The sequence below is a fragment of the Amia ocellicauda genome, chromosome 2 (assembly GCF_036373705.1).
Source record: "Amia ocellicauda isolate fAmiCal2 chromosome 2, fAmiCal2.hap1, whole genome shotgun sequence".
Classification (NCBI taxonomy): Eukaryota; Metazoa; Chordata; class Actinopteri; order Amiiformes; family Amiidae; genus Amia; species Amia ocellicauda.
Genome location: NC_089851.1, coordinates 22,976,500 through 22,994,200, shown reverse-complemented (window position 1 = coordinate 22,994,200; position 17,701 = coordinate 22,976,500).

The following is a 17,701-nucleotide window of genomic DNA, read 5'->3' as shown; positions in this document are numbered from 1 at the left end:
GATGAATCCACGGATGTCCCAGCATTGGATGACTGGTTTTGCCACAGTGCTATGGTCTGGCAAGCATTGCACACTCTGCTGCAGCGTGTGATCTGATGCCAGAAGACCAATGCGGACTGTCACCGCTGTCCAGCACCACAATAACTGCCATGACGGGAGGTTTGGCTGTCCACCCAGGACATCAAGATGAGGCTTCCGTCCAAGACGCACAGTCCCCGATATATTGGTCCTTTCTGGATTCTGTACCAGATAAATCCAATCGCTTACCACCTGCAGCTGCCCCCTCACTACCGGATCGCACCCACATTCCACATCTCCCTGTTTAAGCCTGTGGTGTCGGATCCCTTGCCTTCTCCTCAACCTGTCTCATCTCCTGCTGCTGCTGCTCCTCCTCCTCCCCCTCTGGATCTGGATGACGGTCCTGCTTGAACATTGCACTCTCTGCTCCGGTCCTGTCGCCCCCAGGGCCACCTGCAATACTTGGTGGACTGGGAGGGATACGGTCCAGAGGAGCCCTCCTGGGTTCCAGCATCCGATGTCCTTGACCCTTCCCTCATTTCTGACTTTCATGCTGCCCATTCCTCTGCACCTGCTCCTCGGCCCTGTAGCCATCCCCGCCGTGTCTGGTCTGTTTCAGCCACAGCTGATAGTGAAGGGGGGGTAATGTCACGGCCACAGACCAGCACTCTTTTCCCAGTCCAAGCACTTCCACTTTTCCCCACTTGATGTCACCATCACCCTTCCTTACCAGTCACTTCTGCCAGCTCAATCATTCAATCAACATTCCTGAAACCCCTGTGCACTCATGTGATCACCCTCTGCTCTCAATCGCCCTGCACCTCCCAACCTGGTTCTCTGCTACATAAATAAACCCCTCATTAACACTCAGTCATCGCGAAGTTTTGTCAGTGCATCACTACAATTCCAAGCATTCTCCCCGTGCCTTGTTTAGCCTTGTCTCAGCCTTCTTTCCTCCCACTTCACATCCCGACCATGACTTGATCCTGATTGCCTGTTTGCCTGATGGCCTGACCCTTGCCCATGACCACGGCCATGTCTTTGCCTTACCACTGATTGCCCTGTCCTGCCGATATCTGACCCCTGCCTGTCTTAACCATCCCACCAGCACTGCAACTGGGTTCCCCTGTTCCCGTGACCATGGTACGTTACAAAGGTATTGACAAATATTTTTATACCAGTTAGTAAGAAATAAGCTGTAACCTAACAACTCCAACCTAATTGTTTTTACTGGAATTATGTCTTTAGATGCTTAATATAACTATAGAATGAGAAAAAGAAAATACAATTAATAATCCAGATTCAACCCGTGTGTGCTATTAAACTAAGTAATACATTTATCTTAAATTCGTATTTCTTTCTTAAATAAGGCAATGATTAGAACCATACAGAAAATGGAAAGATATTCTTTGCTTTTTCATTGACACAAACATATTTTCTTTAATGCATGGAAATAAATTAAACTCTTTGAGGTCATGTCCATATTTATTTGAAATATATGACACATAAGTCAAACCAAAGATCACAAAGTGTCATGAGCTATTGTATCTTACCTGTGTCTATGAAGGAAATCTATCTCCATGTGAGTAGGTTGCTGGACCGTACACAACTCCTTTGTAGAAGTAATTCAGAGGATGTTGAATCAAGTCAATATTCATTACATTATCATAGAAACTCGATTTAGTGGATAATTGAATTATTTATGCTTAATCATGATGTGTTTCCATTGATTTTGAACTGTAATATTCAAATGTTCCTGTTAATGAAAAAAAGAGAAAGATGGATTTATATGTTTAAAATGTTTATAAAATAGTTAGATGTGTATGGTGGGAACAGACACCTTTCAGAGACTAAATGTGTGGTATTTATATATATATATATATATATATATATATATATATATATATATATGTAGTGAGGGAAAAAAGTATTTGATCCCCTGCTGATTTTGTACGTTTGCCCACTGACAAAGAAATGATCAGTCTATAATTTTAATGGTAGGTGTATTTTAACAGTGAGAGACAGAATAACAACAAAACAATCCAGAAAAACGCATTTCAAAAAAGTTATAAATTGATATGCATGTTAATGAGGGAAATAAGTATTTGACCCCTTCGACTTAGTACTTGGTGGCAAAACCCTTGTTGGCAACCACAGAGGTCAGACGTTTCTTGTAGTTGGCCACCAGGTTTGCACACATCTCTGGAGGGATTTTGTCCCACTCCTCTTTGCAGATCCTCTCCAAGTCATTAAGGTTTCGAGGCTGACGTTTGGCAACTCGAACCTTCAGCTCCCTCCACAGATTTTCTATGGGATTAAGGTCTGGAGACTGGCTAGGCCACTCCAGGACCTTAATGTGCTTCTTCTTGAGCCACTCCTTTGTTGCCTTGGCTGAGTGTTTTGGGTCATTGTCATGCTGGAATACCCATCCACGACCCATTTTCAATGCCCTGGCTGAGGGAAGGAGGTTCTCACCCAAGATTTGACGGTACATGGCCGAAGCATGGTGGTGGTTCCTTGCAAGTTTGGGGCTACATTTCTGCAAATGGAGTTGGGGATTTGGTCAGAATGAATGGTCTCCTCAATGCTGATAAGTACAGGCAGATACTTATCCATCATACAGTACCATCAGGGAGGCATCTGATTTGCTGTATGTTTGAGGTCGTTGTCATGCTGCAGAATAAATTTGGGGCCAATCTCATTAAGAACTATCTTCAGCGTAAAGAAGAACAAGGAGTCCTGGAAGTGATGGTATGGCCCCCACAGAGCCCTGATCTCAACATCATCGAGTCTGTCTGGGATTACATGAAGAGAGAGAAGCAACTGAGGCTGCCTAAATCCACAGAACTGTGGTTAGTTCTCCAAGACGTTTGGGCCAACCTACCTGCCGAGTTCCTTCAGAAACTGTGCGCAAGTGTACCTAGAAGAATTGATGGCAAAGGGTGGTCACACCAAATATGGATTTGATGTAGATTTTTCTTCTGTTCACTCACTTTGCATTTAGTTAATTGATAAATATAATCTATTAACATGTTTTTTTTTTTAAAGCATTCTTACTTCACAGCATTTTTTCATACCTGCCTAAAACTTTTGCACAGTACTGTATGTGTACTGTTTGTACTGTTTGGTCCATGGTCAAATATGCAACGAATACATTTTATTTTCATTGGTAAACATTTATTTAATTATTTATTTTTTCATGAAAAGTAATGTCTTGAATGATCAAACATGGTACAAAATTCTACACAAATTCAATGTTTTGGATTAGGGATTTCGATCATTTTAAATTGCATAGCCACCAATACTGTAAGTCATGTGAAGTACAATTCTTGCTGCTTCCCCTTCATTATGAATGAATTGGCATTGAGCTGCATAGTTATTTCATTATATAAACAACCTCCTCGCTTACTTGCATTGTTCCACAGGTCAGCCAAACCACATTGCCAGAAAATGAGTGATTCTCTGTGAAACTGTCAGCACAATTGACTGTACACGGGGTGATTAATGGTGCTAAGAATGCAAGAGTAAACAAAATCAATACATACATTGTTTAGGAATAGAGCACAGATACAGGAATACAAATTACACTGCAAACAACAAAATAAATAAATGCCATTCCTGAGACATGAACAAGAAATTGAATTAGGTCATTAGGCAATTTTAATTTGAAGAGATAAAACTAGGTGATTATTCAGAGACTCATTAGGTAATTAATTTCTGTATTTTAATAAAATCTATCAGTCTGTCAGCAAAGGTCCGTTATAACATTCACTGCTAGTATTTGTCAGGATAAATGCATCGATAAATGTGATATTGATATTTTCATTTGGTCTAAATTGATACATTCTAAAGTGAAAGCAATTACAATAAATAGTTGGTGCAATCTCACCAAAAGGAAATTGGACTAGCCTCCTATATGTCCTAGAGATGCCCACATTACCCAAAATACCATGCAAATGAAAGGGGTGCCAAATCTTGAAACACAATTATCTAAATTCAGCAGAAAATCTGTGGAATTAACTACAACAGAGAACCATGGTAAGATAGTTGAGCCCAATGTCCCTGTATTAGAAACTGAGACATGACACAGTATTGCTGCAGCCACCTATACGTCTTCAGCAATTAAACATAAAGATAAAGAACAAAAACTTAATAAAAAAAGGAAAATCAAATAATGATTGCCAAAATTCATTTCTAAATGCATTTTTTTTAATAACATGACATTTTCAGAGAAAAACTAATCAACTACAACAGCTGAAATCATCAGCATGCCCACACAGAGTAAAAACAATGATCACTTTTAAAATTAACTTATTGATTTTGTGTTAGAGTGGCTGCTATAAAGATTGAAATACATATAGAGACCACAAAGCTTTTGCTTGCTCACTATAGTGGATTGATACAGTTCAAGGTTTTGAACTCAAATCCCAAAAGAGCCAAGACAGAGATAAGCAAACAATGTGAATAAATGTACTCTCTACTGCTGAAATAAAACCCAGGGTTTTCCTTGTAGAATTACACAGACCTTAAGCTACAGCTTGTCATTTTTGGAGTTAGACAAAGGACATCTGCAAACTTGTTTTCAATGCAGGATTTAATGCAAGCAAGAGTTCAGCTTAGGGCTAGAACAAATCAAAACTTTGACCTAACCATGAAGTACAAAATAAAATCTGTAGCCTATCGTATTTAGATTTATTGTTAGTAGCTGCTTCATAATTTGCAATTCATGGCAGGGTCAAAGTTGTGATGTGGCCTAGCTCATATTCACGTAAACATAACATTCTGCGTACTATATTTCCATATTTTTTTCTTCCAAAATACTCTTACATCTTTAAATAATGTATCTAAATTAGCACACACTATACTGCTGCATATTTAAATTCCTACATTCAATTTCTGTCTTCCTAAAGGAGTGTTTGTTTTTTTGTTTTTTTGATCATGTTCAGACACATAATAGAACTTAGATTGTAATGTCGGTAATGGAAAATAAATGATTTTGACAAAAAAGTTTAAAGGAAAAAAATGTAAATTAGTTGAGTTGAATAAATATTTTGTGCACAATTTCAGTCTTAGCTCATACAATACAAAGCAGTGTGTCTTACCACATAACACCCATTGAAGTGAAAATTATAGGCAATGGTTTAAAAATCAACTAAATATGTATTCAAAAGTACTTTCTCAAAGCTCTTTAGCAAGAAGGGGGTCAAAAACAATGACAGCAGCTATGTTTAAAAATATATATATTATTATTCATTGTACTTCATGAGTACCCACACAATTATTTATTTAATTATTTTGTAACTGTGAAACATTACTATCCGAGAGGCAAGTGATTGATTGAAGACAGCAGCAGGAAAGGTGGCCAAGGTGGTTAATGAACTGAACAGAAACTTAGTTGGCACTGGATGGAGAGAACAGATGGTGGGCCCGATTCTGTGTCGCATATCTCATATGAACTTTGTGGTAACCTGCATTACCCACATGTGTAGCGAAGGGAAATTATCAGTGGAAACTGAGAAGACCACAAACATCTGTGGGATTAATACAAGCCCAGCTATGCTATTTGACTAGACTACGGAATAAGTTCCTCATTATTATTATTATTTACACTATACTGCAGTGGAGAATTATGTTGGTGGCAATTAAATGGTCTCATATGATCAACAGAAGTTAATTCACATTTCAGAAGGAAACAAATGGAAAATGGTGAAAAATAGATAATGCCTTCAATTAGATACCTCATCCATATGTTTGCTTTTAGTCCTGGCACTCACAAGCAGACCAGTATTGTGTTGCACATTTTGCTGTTTGTATCAGTGAGGCTTTATTTTTAGGAGAGAAAACAAATATTGATGAAAAAAACATCACACTGGAGAAATATTGCAGTGGCAGATTTTTAGACCAGCAACTATATCACAGTAGCAAAACTAGCTCTGACCAATCAGATTTGCTCACTTCCAAAGCCCATTCATTCAGCCTCTTTGCTCTTCAGTGGTGGGAAAATCGACCCTTATACATCAGGACTGCTCTGCCCCTGACCATCTTTTGGTTCCTTATCCAGACACATCTGATTAGACAGCACATGTGAGCCTTAAAGCTCTCAACCACATCCACCACATAAAGTATTGCATTATATTTATTTGATCTCAGTTTGGTACTGTAACTCACCTTGTTCTTGCACTTATTCACTGGAGACAAGAGATACTCACTGACTGCTTCCACTGCTTCCTGTCAGAACTACTTATATATGTTCTTAATTATGCTTGCTTTGTGTTGTGTTGTTTTATATCTAAAAAAAACCCTGCTTATCTTCCTGGATAAGGCTGTCTGCTAAGAAAATAAATCCTAAGAATACAGTAACATTAATTGTGGCATTGTATGACACATTATATGACTCATTTAATTAAATGAGGCAGTAATGTGTTGGCGACAGCAATGTAGTGCATGTGTGTCCTCTGATTGTGTCGTACTGCAGTGTACTGTACACCTTTTGAGGTGCCGCAAAGCCTGTGTGTGTCCTGAAGGTTTATGGAAAAGGATGAAGCTGGCCGCAATACACTTCCATTAGTAAGCTCCGAGTAGCATATCAAGATATTCATTTTTAATTAAATTACTTGGCTACCTTTCAAAATATACTGATATTTTAACATGATTACAGTCTTTTCAATTCAGTAGGTGAGTTTCAGGTGGCTCTTTTATATACATGTAATACTATTCCACACTATTCATAAATATTGTGTACTCTGCAATATACACTGATATTCAACCAAATACTTACACATTTGTTTTTTACAATATATCACAATTAGTAACAATACACTCACTGTCTTTTTTAATCCAGATCTGGCCACTCTTAAATGGTACTTTTGAAGTAATGGAACTAATCATGTATTTGTTTGTTCTAAATGTTTTTATATGTTCTGAAATTACAATAGAGTGGAAGGGAATCGTCAATCAGAATATTTTAAATTTGCAGCAGTCTTAACCCATCATGATGGTGCTGTTAGGTTGCAGAAGATGAAACACAAATTGGAAATTGTCAAGTGGCCCAATATATTGCACAGCTAACACGCTTAAATGAACATTAAAAATACATTTTGTTTATTATGATAATTTCTGCGCAATCTACAGAATAAAATAAAATAAAATAAAATAAAAAACAATGTGATATCTCAAGCAACACATGGGAATAAGCTTGCGACAAGAAAATTGGTAAAAGATGATTCATGATGGCAAAGGAAAATTAAATCATATCCAGCTTGCCAAATAAAGAGAACACAATGGAAGTCAGGAAAAGAACAGCCCTGAGGCAAGTTTTATTTTCAGTTTATTTAGGTTAGACTGTTGAAATGTTTTCACTTTGACACTTTAGCACCTTAGTATTTTTTGTCATCTAAGCGAATATCTGAACAATTAGATATATTTCTGTATTGTTTTTTGTTCCGTTTGTTTGTTTGTTGTTTATTTTACTTTTGTGTCACTGAGGCACAGTACTCTGCGAAACTTTGATATCATTAGGCTTTACACACCTGTTTAGTCAGGTTTTGAACAGTCTCTGGGAAGGTTTCAGCAGCTTTTCACAACTATTGTTAAATGTGAGGCCTGTTCAGTTGGAAAACTGGCAAACATGTTTTTAGTGTTCATTGAAAATATTTCAGCACCTGCTATAGTTGTTTTGAAAAGACTCATATGAACTAGAAACTGATGGTACTGCTAGAAAAAATGTCACTGAGTACATCATTCGAGATATTTGAGTTGTATGCTAATTATTTTGTTTCTGATTTGCATTTTTAATTTATGTACATCTAACATCCATCTTTAAAAAAAAATGATTGTGAAGTTTCTTCATACATTCTCTTGCCTGTAGCCAGAGTTCATATTTACCAAATTCAGGTGAATCCATAGAGGCACACAGATTGTCCACTGAATTACAAGAAAAGGTCAGTGGCCTATTGACAATAAAAATGTTTTTGACAGCTCAAACTGTCAATTAGTGTCACATGGTCAAATAAAAGCAAACTGTTTGTATATAAATTACCAAGACATTCTTGTAACCCTGCCCTGAACTAAGTAAAATGTAACTGTCTGACAATAAATGTAAATGTATTTTTATGCTAGTAAGTGCTTTGCAATCCCTGTGTATAGTGTTTTGGATGGATATTTTGTTTTGTACAATATGATCATGCTAAGTCAAATATAACCCTTGATACAACACACCATATTTCAGTAGCCTTAGATGATAAAGAAGGAATTCCCAGCACTTGATGTACCATGAGCAAGTTATTCTGTTTTATAACAGTTCCTGAGTATAGTATGATGGATTTCCCTGGCACTGTTCTTATAGCAGTCCTTCATTTTTCCTTATCAGAAATATATTCCTCTTGTTCAATTTCATCTATGAATATGTTCCTACTTGAAGAGCACTGTCCTTTGCTTTCATCTTGCGCAGTTCCCTTGAAGTTTATTGAGATTTTTGCATCTTGGATTTTTTTCCAGCATCTGGGTGCACTGTCAAAGGCTTCTGCCAAGGGACTGCTTGCACCTGACATCAATTTTAGAAATAGTTCACAGCCTATAGCACATCAGTTCAGCAAGCCTAAGTAATGCCTGCATCTTCATTCTTAAATGTGGTAGTGCTCATATCCACAGCAAAAGTCAATTTGGCTCTCCAATTCATCTACGTCTTTATCTGTGGGTTTGGAAATGTCTGCAAGGAGTGAGGAAGTTATATGTAGTAGCCCAAATTTAGAAATCATTTGTCTTATAGCTTAGCTTCACAGGCTATGATTCTCTTATAATGGGGGATGACTTTAAAATGGCCTGTCACAAACTTGGACACAGGTGATTAGTCTTAGAAAACATAAAACTTTGCTGAATTTAAGTTTTTTTCCCCCTTCAACATGGAGAGCTGAAGTGCAAAAAGCTTATATAATTGTTTTACATAAAATCTGTTATTCACACATCAAGAGCAGGGTTTTGAACCAAACATTTGACCTAAGCTAGAAGCACAAACTACAATTCAAATACCTGATGGTGGGTTTTGATTTGACAGACTCTCCATTCTAATTAAATGAATTATATGCAGGAAGTAATTTATTTGTAGATGTAGGTTTTAATTATTGGGATAAATATAGTGCCATCCAAATTCAGGCGGTGCAGCAGAACTGGAATCTCCCATCGATACCAGTGGAGCTAAGAAGTAAAAGAAGAAAGTGTCTGGAGCACTAGTGAACTAGTGGACTTCTGGCCTGTGAGACCAAGTACAAAGCCTAGGACTGCAGATCAATCAGACTTGTCAGTTTTCATTGATTAGATAAACATGAACAAACTATGTAAGTGGCAGTAGTGATGTTAAATAACATGGGACCCCTATGATTGTCAGAGCGATCATAGATAGTGGATAGTTAATTACTTTATTAACTATAATAATTAAATAATCTCAGTCATGACACTTTTGATTATTTATTGTTATAAAGTATTTCCTAGCTGCTGTTGGTGATGGTCTAATAATATGGCTCACATCACATTCTTGCTTTGCAGTTTCACTATCTCATTATTAATTGCTACAGGGCACTTTCATATAGCCTCCATAACAGAACAATTGATTAATTTGCTGAACCAATGCAATCTACTGATTTGAAGTTAAAAGGGATTCCCAAAACTAGCCTGTCATTTTTCCTTAGTGTCTTAGTCTTCTAACTCAGGCTTAAAGCTGTGGGGGCCCTAATGGTATTGTGTCACATTAAGTCTGCAATTCAGCAACACTTTCAGATGGTATAATCGTACTTAAGGGTGTAGCTGCAAAGGATCTGTTTTCTAATGTGAGCAATATGTCATGCTTATACTCTCTTCATGTTATAAAACATGATTTCATTTGAGTCTGCTTAGATTGTTTTATAAATATTGTTCTTGTTCTAACGCCTGTAATGGGAAAATACTTGTATTAGAGGCAGTTGGCAGTTGAAAAAAAGAAGAATGATAAATAATAATACATTTAAAAAAAATCATTGTAATTGATTACTTTTACAGTGATGCATTGCTTGGAAAGTGGACAGCACAATGATGTGTCAATTCTTAGGCCATATTGTAATGAAGTTTTAATCATTAAGCATGTTGTCCAGAAGCAGACATCAATGCACAGATAAATTATGAGTAACTAACAAAATCAACTATACAATTAAACAATAAAACTGTTCAGCAGAAAAGACAAGATTAAGTGAAGATGACATTGTCAATTACAATGGTGTAAGTGTTGGCATGATAACACAGGATCTGCATGAGACAATTTAAAAATGTTGGACAATCTTAAAAAAAGAAAATGTGCTGTATGGAACGATCTAGAGATAAAATAGAGGGATATTTTAAATCAACATAGTTAAAATATAGGCAAGGCAAACATATCAATAGTGTTTAAACACAAGCGATGTGCCATTTACCTTGTGTCTTAAGGAAATCTAACATGTGACATCATACTTTTGTCAATATCTACAAATTACTGGCTTAATACATTTGTAAAGCTGATCCCAAAAGTTGATAGTCTAGGAATGCATTTATAATTGCTCATCATCTTGTCCTGCTTGCTCTGAAGCTTACCCTTCCTATGCGAGTGGCTGAGAGTGCAGTCTCAGAACCACATTATTGGGATAAGATAAGCTTAATTAGTGAGGCCATGCATATTAAATGGCCACAGTGCAGAAGGCCAACAGTCTTTAAGCACAGCGTGTTACTGATGTTACTGAATATACCTGCAGGAATTTATGTTAGATTACACACATTACTGACAGCACATTTGAGTAGATTAACTGCAAAAAAACAAATTAAGCGAATAGGCTCTTATTTTTAATTTGTTTCTGACTTTGATGTGCAGAAATATGAATACAAATGAAGACAATTATTTTTGTTGATGGATAAAAATTAAAGATCAAATGGTAATTGAAATACTGTTAAATAACTATCCTTCTTGAGAACATAAAACATTAATATGTACATGAATAAGATCAATACCCAGCTAACCATCTGAAATCTGAACACAGAATAATAAGGCCTTGTGGCAAAACCAAATTGTACAGGGGAATTTGTCAAAACATTGTCAAATATTTTAAATTTACATTTAATTAACTATAGTCCACAGAAACAATATTCACAAACACAATACAAAGACTGAAAACAGTCTAACTAATTATGCTTCATATAGGCATACATAATAATTGAATCACTTTTGAAATGTATTGAAATTCCAGGAAATGTGCAACAATCGGAGAACAGTAAGGTGTGGTCAGGATAATTGTGTTGTTGTGTCATATTTGTGAAAATCTCAATACAACCAAACTAAAATCTCACACAATGTAGCCAAAACAAAATGCATTATTCTGTATTGAATGCATGGTATAGCTGCATGCTGCTTTATTTTTTTATTTTTATTTTTTAACACAAGATATTTGCATTCACCAGAACGAAATGTAAATTTAAGGGTTGGTTTGGGTGTAATGTAATTTGTATTAGCCAGTAGAAACAAAATCTATGAAGTGAAGAATGCTCTGTGCTTTGTGTAGCATCACTTAGGCAAGCACTTTGCATTCTTATCACTACAACACTTCTGGGTCATTTCAGAGTACAGACAACCAAACAATGATGACAAATTTGAATAAGGGGCCAGATGCACTGAAGCAAAAGCTTAGTTAATCTGTCCCAAGATGTTTGCTAGAATAAGCACATTGCACACAATGTATGAGAGTCAGATTATATTGATTCCCTTTCAAGTTATGACACCAGGCTATGTTTTATAGTAGATACTTTGCTAAATATGATTATATTGTGCTTTTCATTGATTTTCTGCCCCCTTTTTTGGTGAGAAATAAAATGTCTGTATTATTACATTACATTACATTATCGTGATTTAGCAGACGCCCTTATCAGTTAAAATAATGATAATTTCTGTCAATATTTTTCAATTTAAATCTAAATTTGGAATACCTATGCTAATTATTATTTAAATAACTAAGGAAAAATACAAACACTGACATGAAAAGGAAAAGGTTATTCAACAGATTTTAAAAGATAATGAGAGTTTCTTTCATATTATATGCAATCAATTATTGAAACTCACAATTTAATTCATGATTATATTTGTCCAAATACTTTTGAGCCCCTAAAATTGGGGGAACCACATATAAAAATGTGTGTAATTCCTACACTGTTCACCCAATTTGGATGTAACTACCCTCAAATTAAAGATGAAAGTCTTCACTTAAAGCACAACTTGATTGTTTCTTTTCACATCCATTGTGGTGGCGTACAGAGCCAAAATGATGACAGTTGTGTCACTGTCCAAATGTTTATGGACCTAACTGTATTTATATGTGATAAATAGTATAAAATAAAATTATATAAGCAGGTATTGTGTAAATAAAATACCAAATATTTTCAGTGTTCGTGTGTTTGGAACCTATGCACACAGTCAGTTCAAACTAAGATATTTCAGTGTTTTTAAGATCTCATAGAATTTGCTTACTTCGTGACCTTTTGAAGGTCAGTGTTCAAAGGATAAAAACAGTTTTGACTTCACTTAAGTGCTGCTGGAAATTAGTTTTTTCAGTTTCTCTAGTGATTTCGGTATTTACCATATCCAAACATGTATAAGCACCATTAAAAATATAACATGGAGTGTATAATTTAAAATTATTAAATTTAATAATAAAACATAAAATGCTATTAGAACATAAGAAAGTTTGCAAACGAGAGGAGGCCATTTGACCCATCGTGCTTGTTTGGTGTCCATTAATAACTGAGTGATCCAAGGATCCTATCCAGTCTATTTTTAAATGTTCACAAATTTTCAGCTTCAACCACATCGCTGGGGAGTTTGTTCAGATTGTGATGACTCTCTGTGTGAAGTGTCTCCTGTTTTCCGTTTTGAATGCCTTGAAGCCCAATTTCCATTTGTGTCCCCAGGTGCGTGTGTCCCTGCTGATCTGGAAAAGCTCCTCTGGTTTGATGTGGTCTATGCCTTTCATGATTTTGAAGACTTGAATCAAGTCCCCATGTAGTCTCCTCTGTTCCAGGGTGAAAAGGTTCAGTTCCTCAGTCTCTCAGTAGGACATTCACTTCAGACCTGGAATAAGTCTGGTTGCTCTCCTCTGAACTGCCTCTAGAGCAGCGATATCTTTCTTGAAGTGTGGAGCCCAGAACTGTACACATTATCTAAGTCCCTTTGAATAGCCTGTGCTGCCGAGATTGTATCTGCTGAGCCACCTATTTTAGTATCATCTGCAAATTTGACAAGTTTGCTAACTATCCCAGAGTCCAGATCATTAATATAGATTAGAAACAGCAAGGGCCCTAGTACTGATCCCTGTGGAACTCCACTAACAACCTCACTCCAGTTAGAAGCAACTCCTCTAATCGACACCCTCTGTTTCCTATACATCAACCAGTTCATGATCCATCTACTTACATGACCCTGCCTACAGCTTCCAATTTGAGGATCAGTCTTTGGTGTGAAACCTTATCAAAAGCTTTTTGAAAATCTAAGTATATCATATCATATGCTTTCACGTGATCTACAGCTGCAGTTGCATGTTCAAAAAATTCTAATAAATTAGTAAGACATGATCTGCCTCGTCTAAACCCATGTTGACTATTAATAAGAAAAGGTATCGTCCAAATTACATACTATAGGAAGACAAATGAAAGACTGAAAATATTTTAAGATACTTAAAGAGTTTTTTGTTAAGGATACATATACAAAATTTGTTATTGTGGTATGCACTGAGGTCACATTTCCAATTTCCAGTCCCTCTCCAGAGTGGTCAAGACGTCTGTGTTTCTTATTCTTGAGCTCTATAATCTGACAGCGAACAAATGCCACAGGATCTTAATACAAAGAAATACATTGAATGGAATTTACTTCTCTTTGGGGGAGGAGGCTTGAGCTTTGTGTTAGTATTCGAACAAGGACTCTCCCAAGTCTCATGTTCCAACTTTGTTTCTTGTTGATTATAGCTGATACAAATACAATACAAAACTCACCAGAAAATGGTGAGGCCACTGTTTCTTTCTCCCAAAACTAAATATCCAGGGAAAATATATAAATTTATGTACTAACAAATATCATGCACAATATACACCGATCGGCCATAACATTATGACCACTAACAGGTGAAGTGAATAACACTGATAATCTCATTATCATGGCACCTGTCAGTGGGTGGGATATATTAGGCAGCAAGTGAACATTTGGTCCTCAAAATTGATGTGTTAGAAGCAGGAAAAATGGGCAAGCGTAAGGATCTGAGCGACTTTGACAAGGGCCGAATTGTGATGGATAGACAACTGGGTCAGAGCATCTCCAAAACTGCAGCTCTTGTGGGGTGTTCCCGGTCTGCAGTGGTCAGTACCTATCAAAAGTGGTCCAAAGAAGGAAAAGCGGTGAACTGGCGACAGGGTCATGGGCGGCCAAGGCTCATTGATGCACGTGGGGAGCGAAGGCTGGCCTGTGTGGTCCGATCCAACAGACAAGCCTGTTCAAATTGCTGAAAAAGTGAATGCTGGTTCTGATAGAAAGGTGTCAGAACACACAGTGCATCGCAGTTTCTTGCGTATGGGGCTGCGTAGCCGCAGACCTGTCAGGGTGTCCATGCTGACCCCTGTCCACTGCCGAAAGCGCCTACAATGGGCACGTGAGCATCAGAACTGGACCATGGAGCAATGGAAGAAGGTGGCCTAGTCTGATGAATCACAAGTACAAGGTGTTGACTTGGCCTCCAAATTCCCCAGATCTCAATCCAGTCGAGCATCTGTGGGATGTGCTGGACAAACAAGTCCGATCCATGGAGGCCCCACCTCGCAACTTACAGGACTTAAAGGATCTGCTGCTAACGTCTTGTTGCCAGATACCACAGCACACCTTCAGAGGTCTAGTGGAGTCCATGCCACGATGGGTCAGGGCTGTTTTGGTGGCAAAAGGGGGACCTACACAATATTAGGCAGGTGGTCATAATGTTATGGCTGATCGGTGTATGTTTCCAAGTTTGTAAAACAAGCTAACAGTTATATTCTCTAATAAAACAATATAAAAATGTGTATTTATTATACAGGCATAATAAACCAAGGCTACAATAGTCCCCTCATAAAAAAAGAATACAAGAAATCTACCCTTACTTCTTCATGCCCATAACACTTTTTTTTAATTCTGCCTGTGAAAAAGAACCATTGTACAAAACATTTCTTAGAAGAGCCTTTGCAATCTCAAGATTTCCTAAGGACAATATACATACCGTAGAGCAGGCAGACATCAGTCAATCTTAATAATTACAGCACTTTCCATCCTGCCTAGATACCTCAGTGGCTTCCTCAATACAATGTGCATCTTTCAGGAGCAGAATTTATTTTTTTAGAGTGCTGTTCATTTCATAATAATGTATTATTCATTTCTAAGCAGACACCTTTTCCTGGGAAGACTTGTCACAAAATACATACACTTCAAGACATGTAGTACAATAAGAGAAAGGAAATACAATATACAACTTCAGACCTAATAAAAGTACTGCGCTCTCTAAACCCACTTTTATAGTAACTCCTCAGTTTCATATTGACCAAATGCACTTTGACAAATCCCTGTCCCCACTATGTGTGTTGTACCCTTTTGCAGAGTTGATGTGCTTTATTGCTTGCTCTCCTATTATCTAACTCATAGAGCTTGACTCTGTATATCTGTGGCCTCTGGTTCAGAGAAATGTCCCAGGGAGCCTCACTGAATCACTACAATCCATGTGGCTATGCTATACCTCTCAGAAGCACATACTTTGTTGTCAGTTCTCCAGTGTTGAATCCCCTATAACCTTAAATCTGTTTTCATTTTACATTCAACCTTTCCCGTGACACATTCCTGAATGACTTATAGTGAATGACGTACTATAGGTACTTAAGGGAAAGATTTTACCCAGTGAACACGCTGGGGTATAGACTTGTAGTCAAGGCAGTAGTAGTGAAGGGGCTATTAACGGATACACTATCCAAACATCACATTTCCTGTTATCATTATTGTAAACTGATGTCTACAAAATAAAGCACTGCATACAATCCAATGAATCAGCAGATTAAGGAATGAAGTACAGCTTAATTTAATGTAAAACGTACCACAGTTAATATTTTAATTGGAAAACTGTTAAGAGGTTGAAATCCTGCTAAAAGCAGTTGTGATTTCAATTCAAATATATTCATGAATGTAACAGTTTAACTCACAGTAGGAGTTTCATATAACACCGCAGCAGTCAGCGGTTTAATGCTAGCTATTCAATGTGCAGTTTATTAACACTTTTCAATTTAATCCTGCCTGGCTGAGTCTTACAGCAGGTAACTGATAACTGCAAAACTTAAATGTGAAAGACAATGTCAGCTACCTAATGTTTTCCATTAATAATGCCTAGTTTTGTATTTTTAAGTATTGTTTCTAAAGTTTTAATATGGCAAAATCTTGAAACAAAGTATATGAACTACACGCTTATGTGGCAGACATAATTTAAACATAAGTATACACAAGGCTAGTAAAAGCAACTGCAGAAAACACATGAAAATGGAAGAAGTGTGTCTAGAGATACAACAGTATGGCACTCCGATGTTTACATAAAACAAGCACATATTAGATGGGAATGGGGAAGTAGAAAAGCTTAGTAATTGAATGCACTTAACATGCTTCAGCAGATTGAAATGTAACAGTGAATGTAGTTTGGCAAACAGCAAATAGTTGCTGGGAGAATAAAAGTTCACAGTTGACTTCATACTCCACACAGAATAGAACTTTAACAACCCTAAATTGTGTATGACATCTAAGAGGAGTGATCTCTGATGTGGAAAATGTAATTGCTTATTAGCAGCTGCTTTACTTTAAGTTCAAACAAAGGTAAATGCATGTGAAAAATGTTATACAGCTGTATGTGTTTGTTTTTGTAAGCTAAAATTGATCTATATATCTTGCAATAAAGCAGTTTGGGGAATGTGGTGGATTGATTCTGATTTTTGTGTTGAGAATGACTTTAGAAATAGCCTTCATCTACTAACTGATGATGCCAATTCTTCATTTATTCTGATTAGATTTGACAGCTTTCGATGTGTATAATGTTTCTTTAATTTAGAGATTCTTTGAAATGTGATACAGCAGATGGAAGGTTCTATATAAGGTCAATTTTACTTGATCATTTCTTCTTTATATATTAAAGCACTGCAGCTACACGTTTCTGGAAAGGATGATGGAATAGCTTTGTATCTGTTGGGCGCTATAGTAACCATAACTTGTTCTGTTTTGGATTGTTTGCTTGTCTTGTTGTTCGGCTTTTGTTTTTATAGTCTTTGCTCTAAAGTAGGTTTCATGAGTATCGTATGGTTTGGAAATGTCTTTGTTTGGACTGTCAGAACTCCCTGTACTACAAGAGCCTAAACATTGAAGCCTGTGGCAATGTTAATGTATTTCAAAAGCACCCAAGGAAGTCATTTCTCATGTTTATCCTCATACAGCTGCCCTATTGGTAAAATGTTTAGTGTTGTTTTGTTTGCTAGAGGTTTTTATTAGAGGACTTTTCTTGTTTTTACTGATGTTGAATTCATCACGACATTAATACATTCTTTTTTGTATGCGTTATATTTTAACCCTTTACAATATATACATAGGGCGGCACGGTGGCCTCAC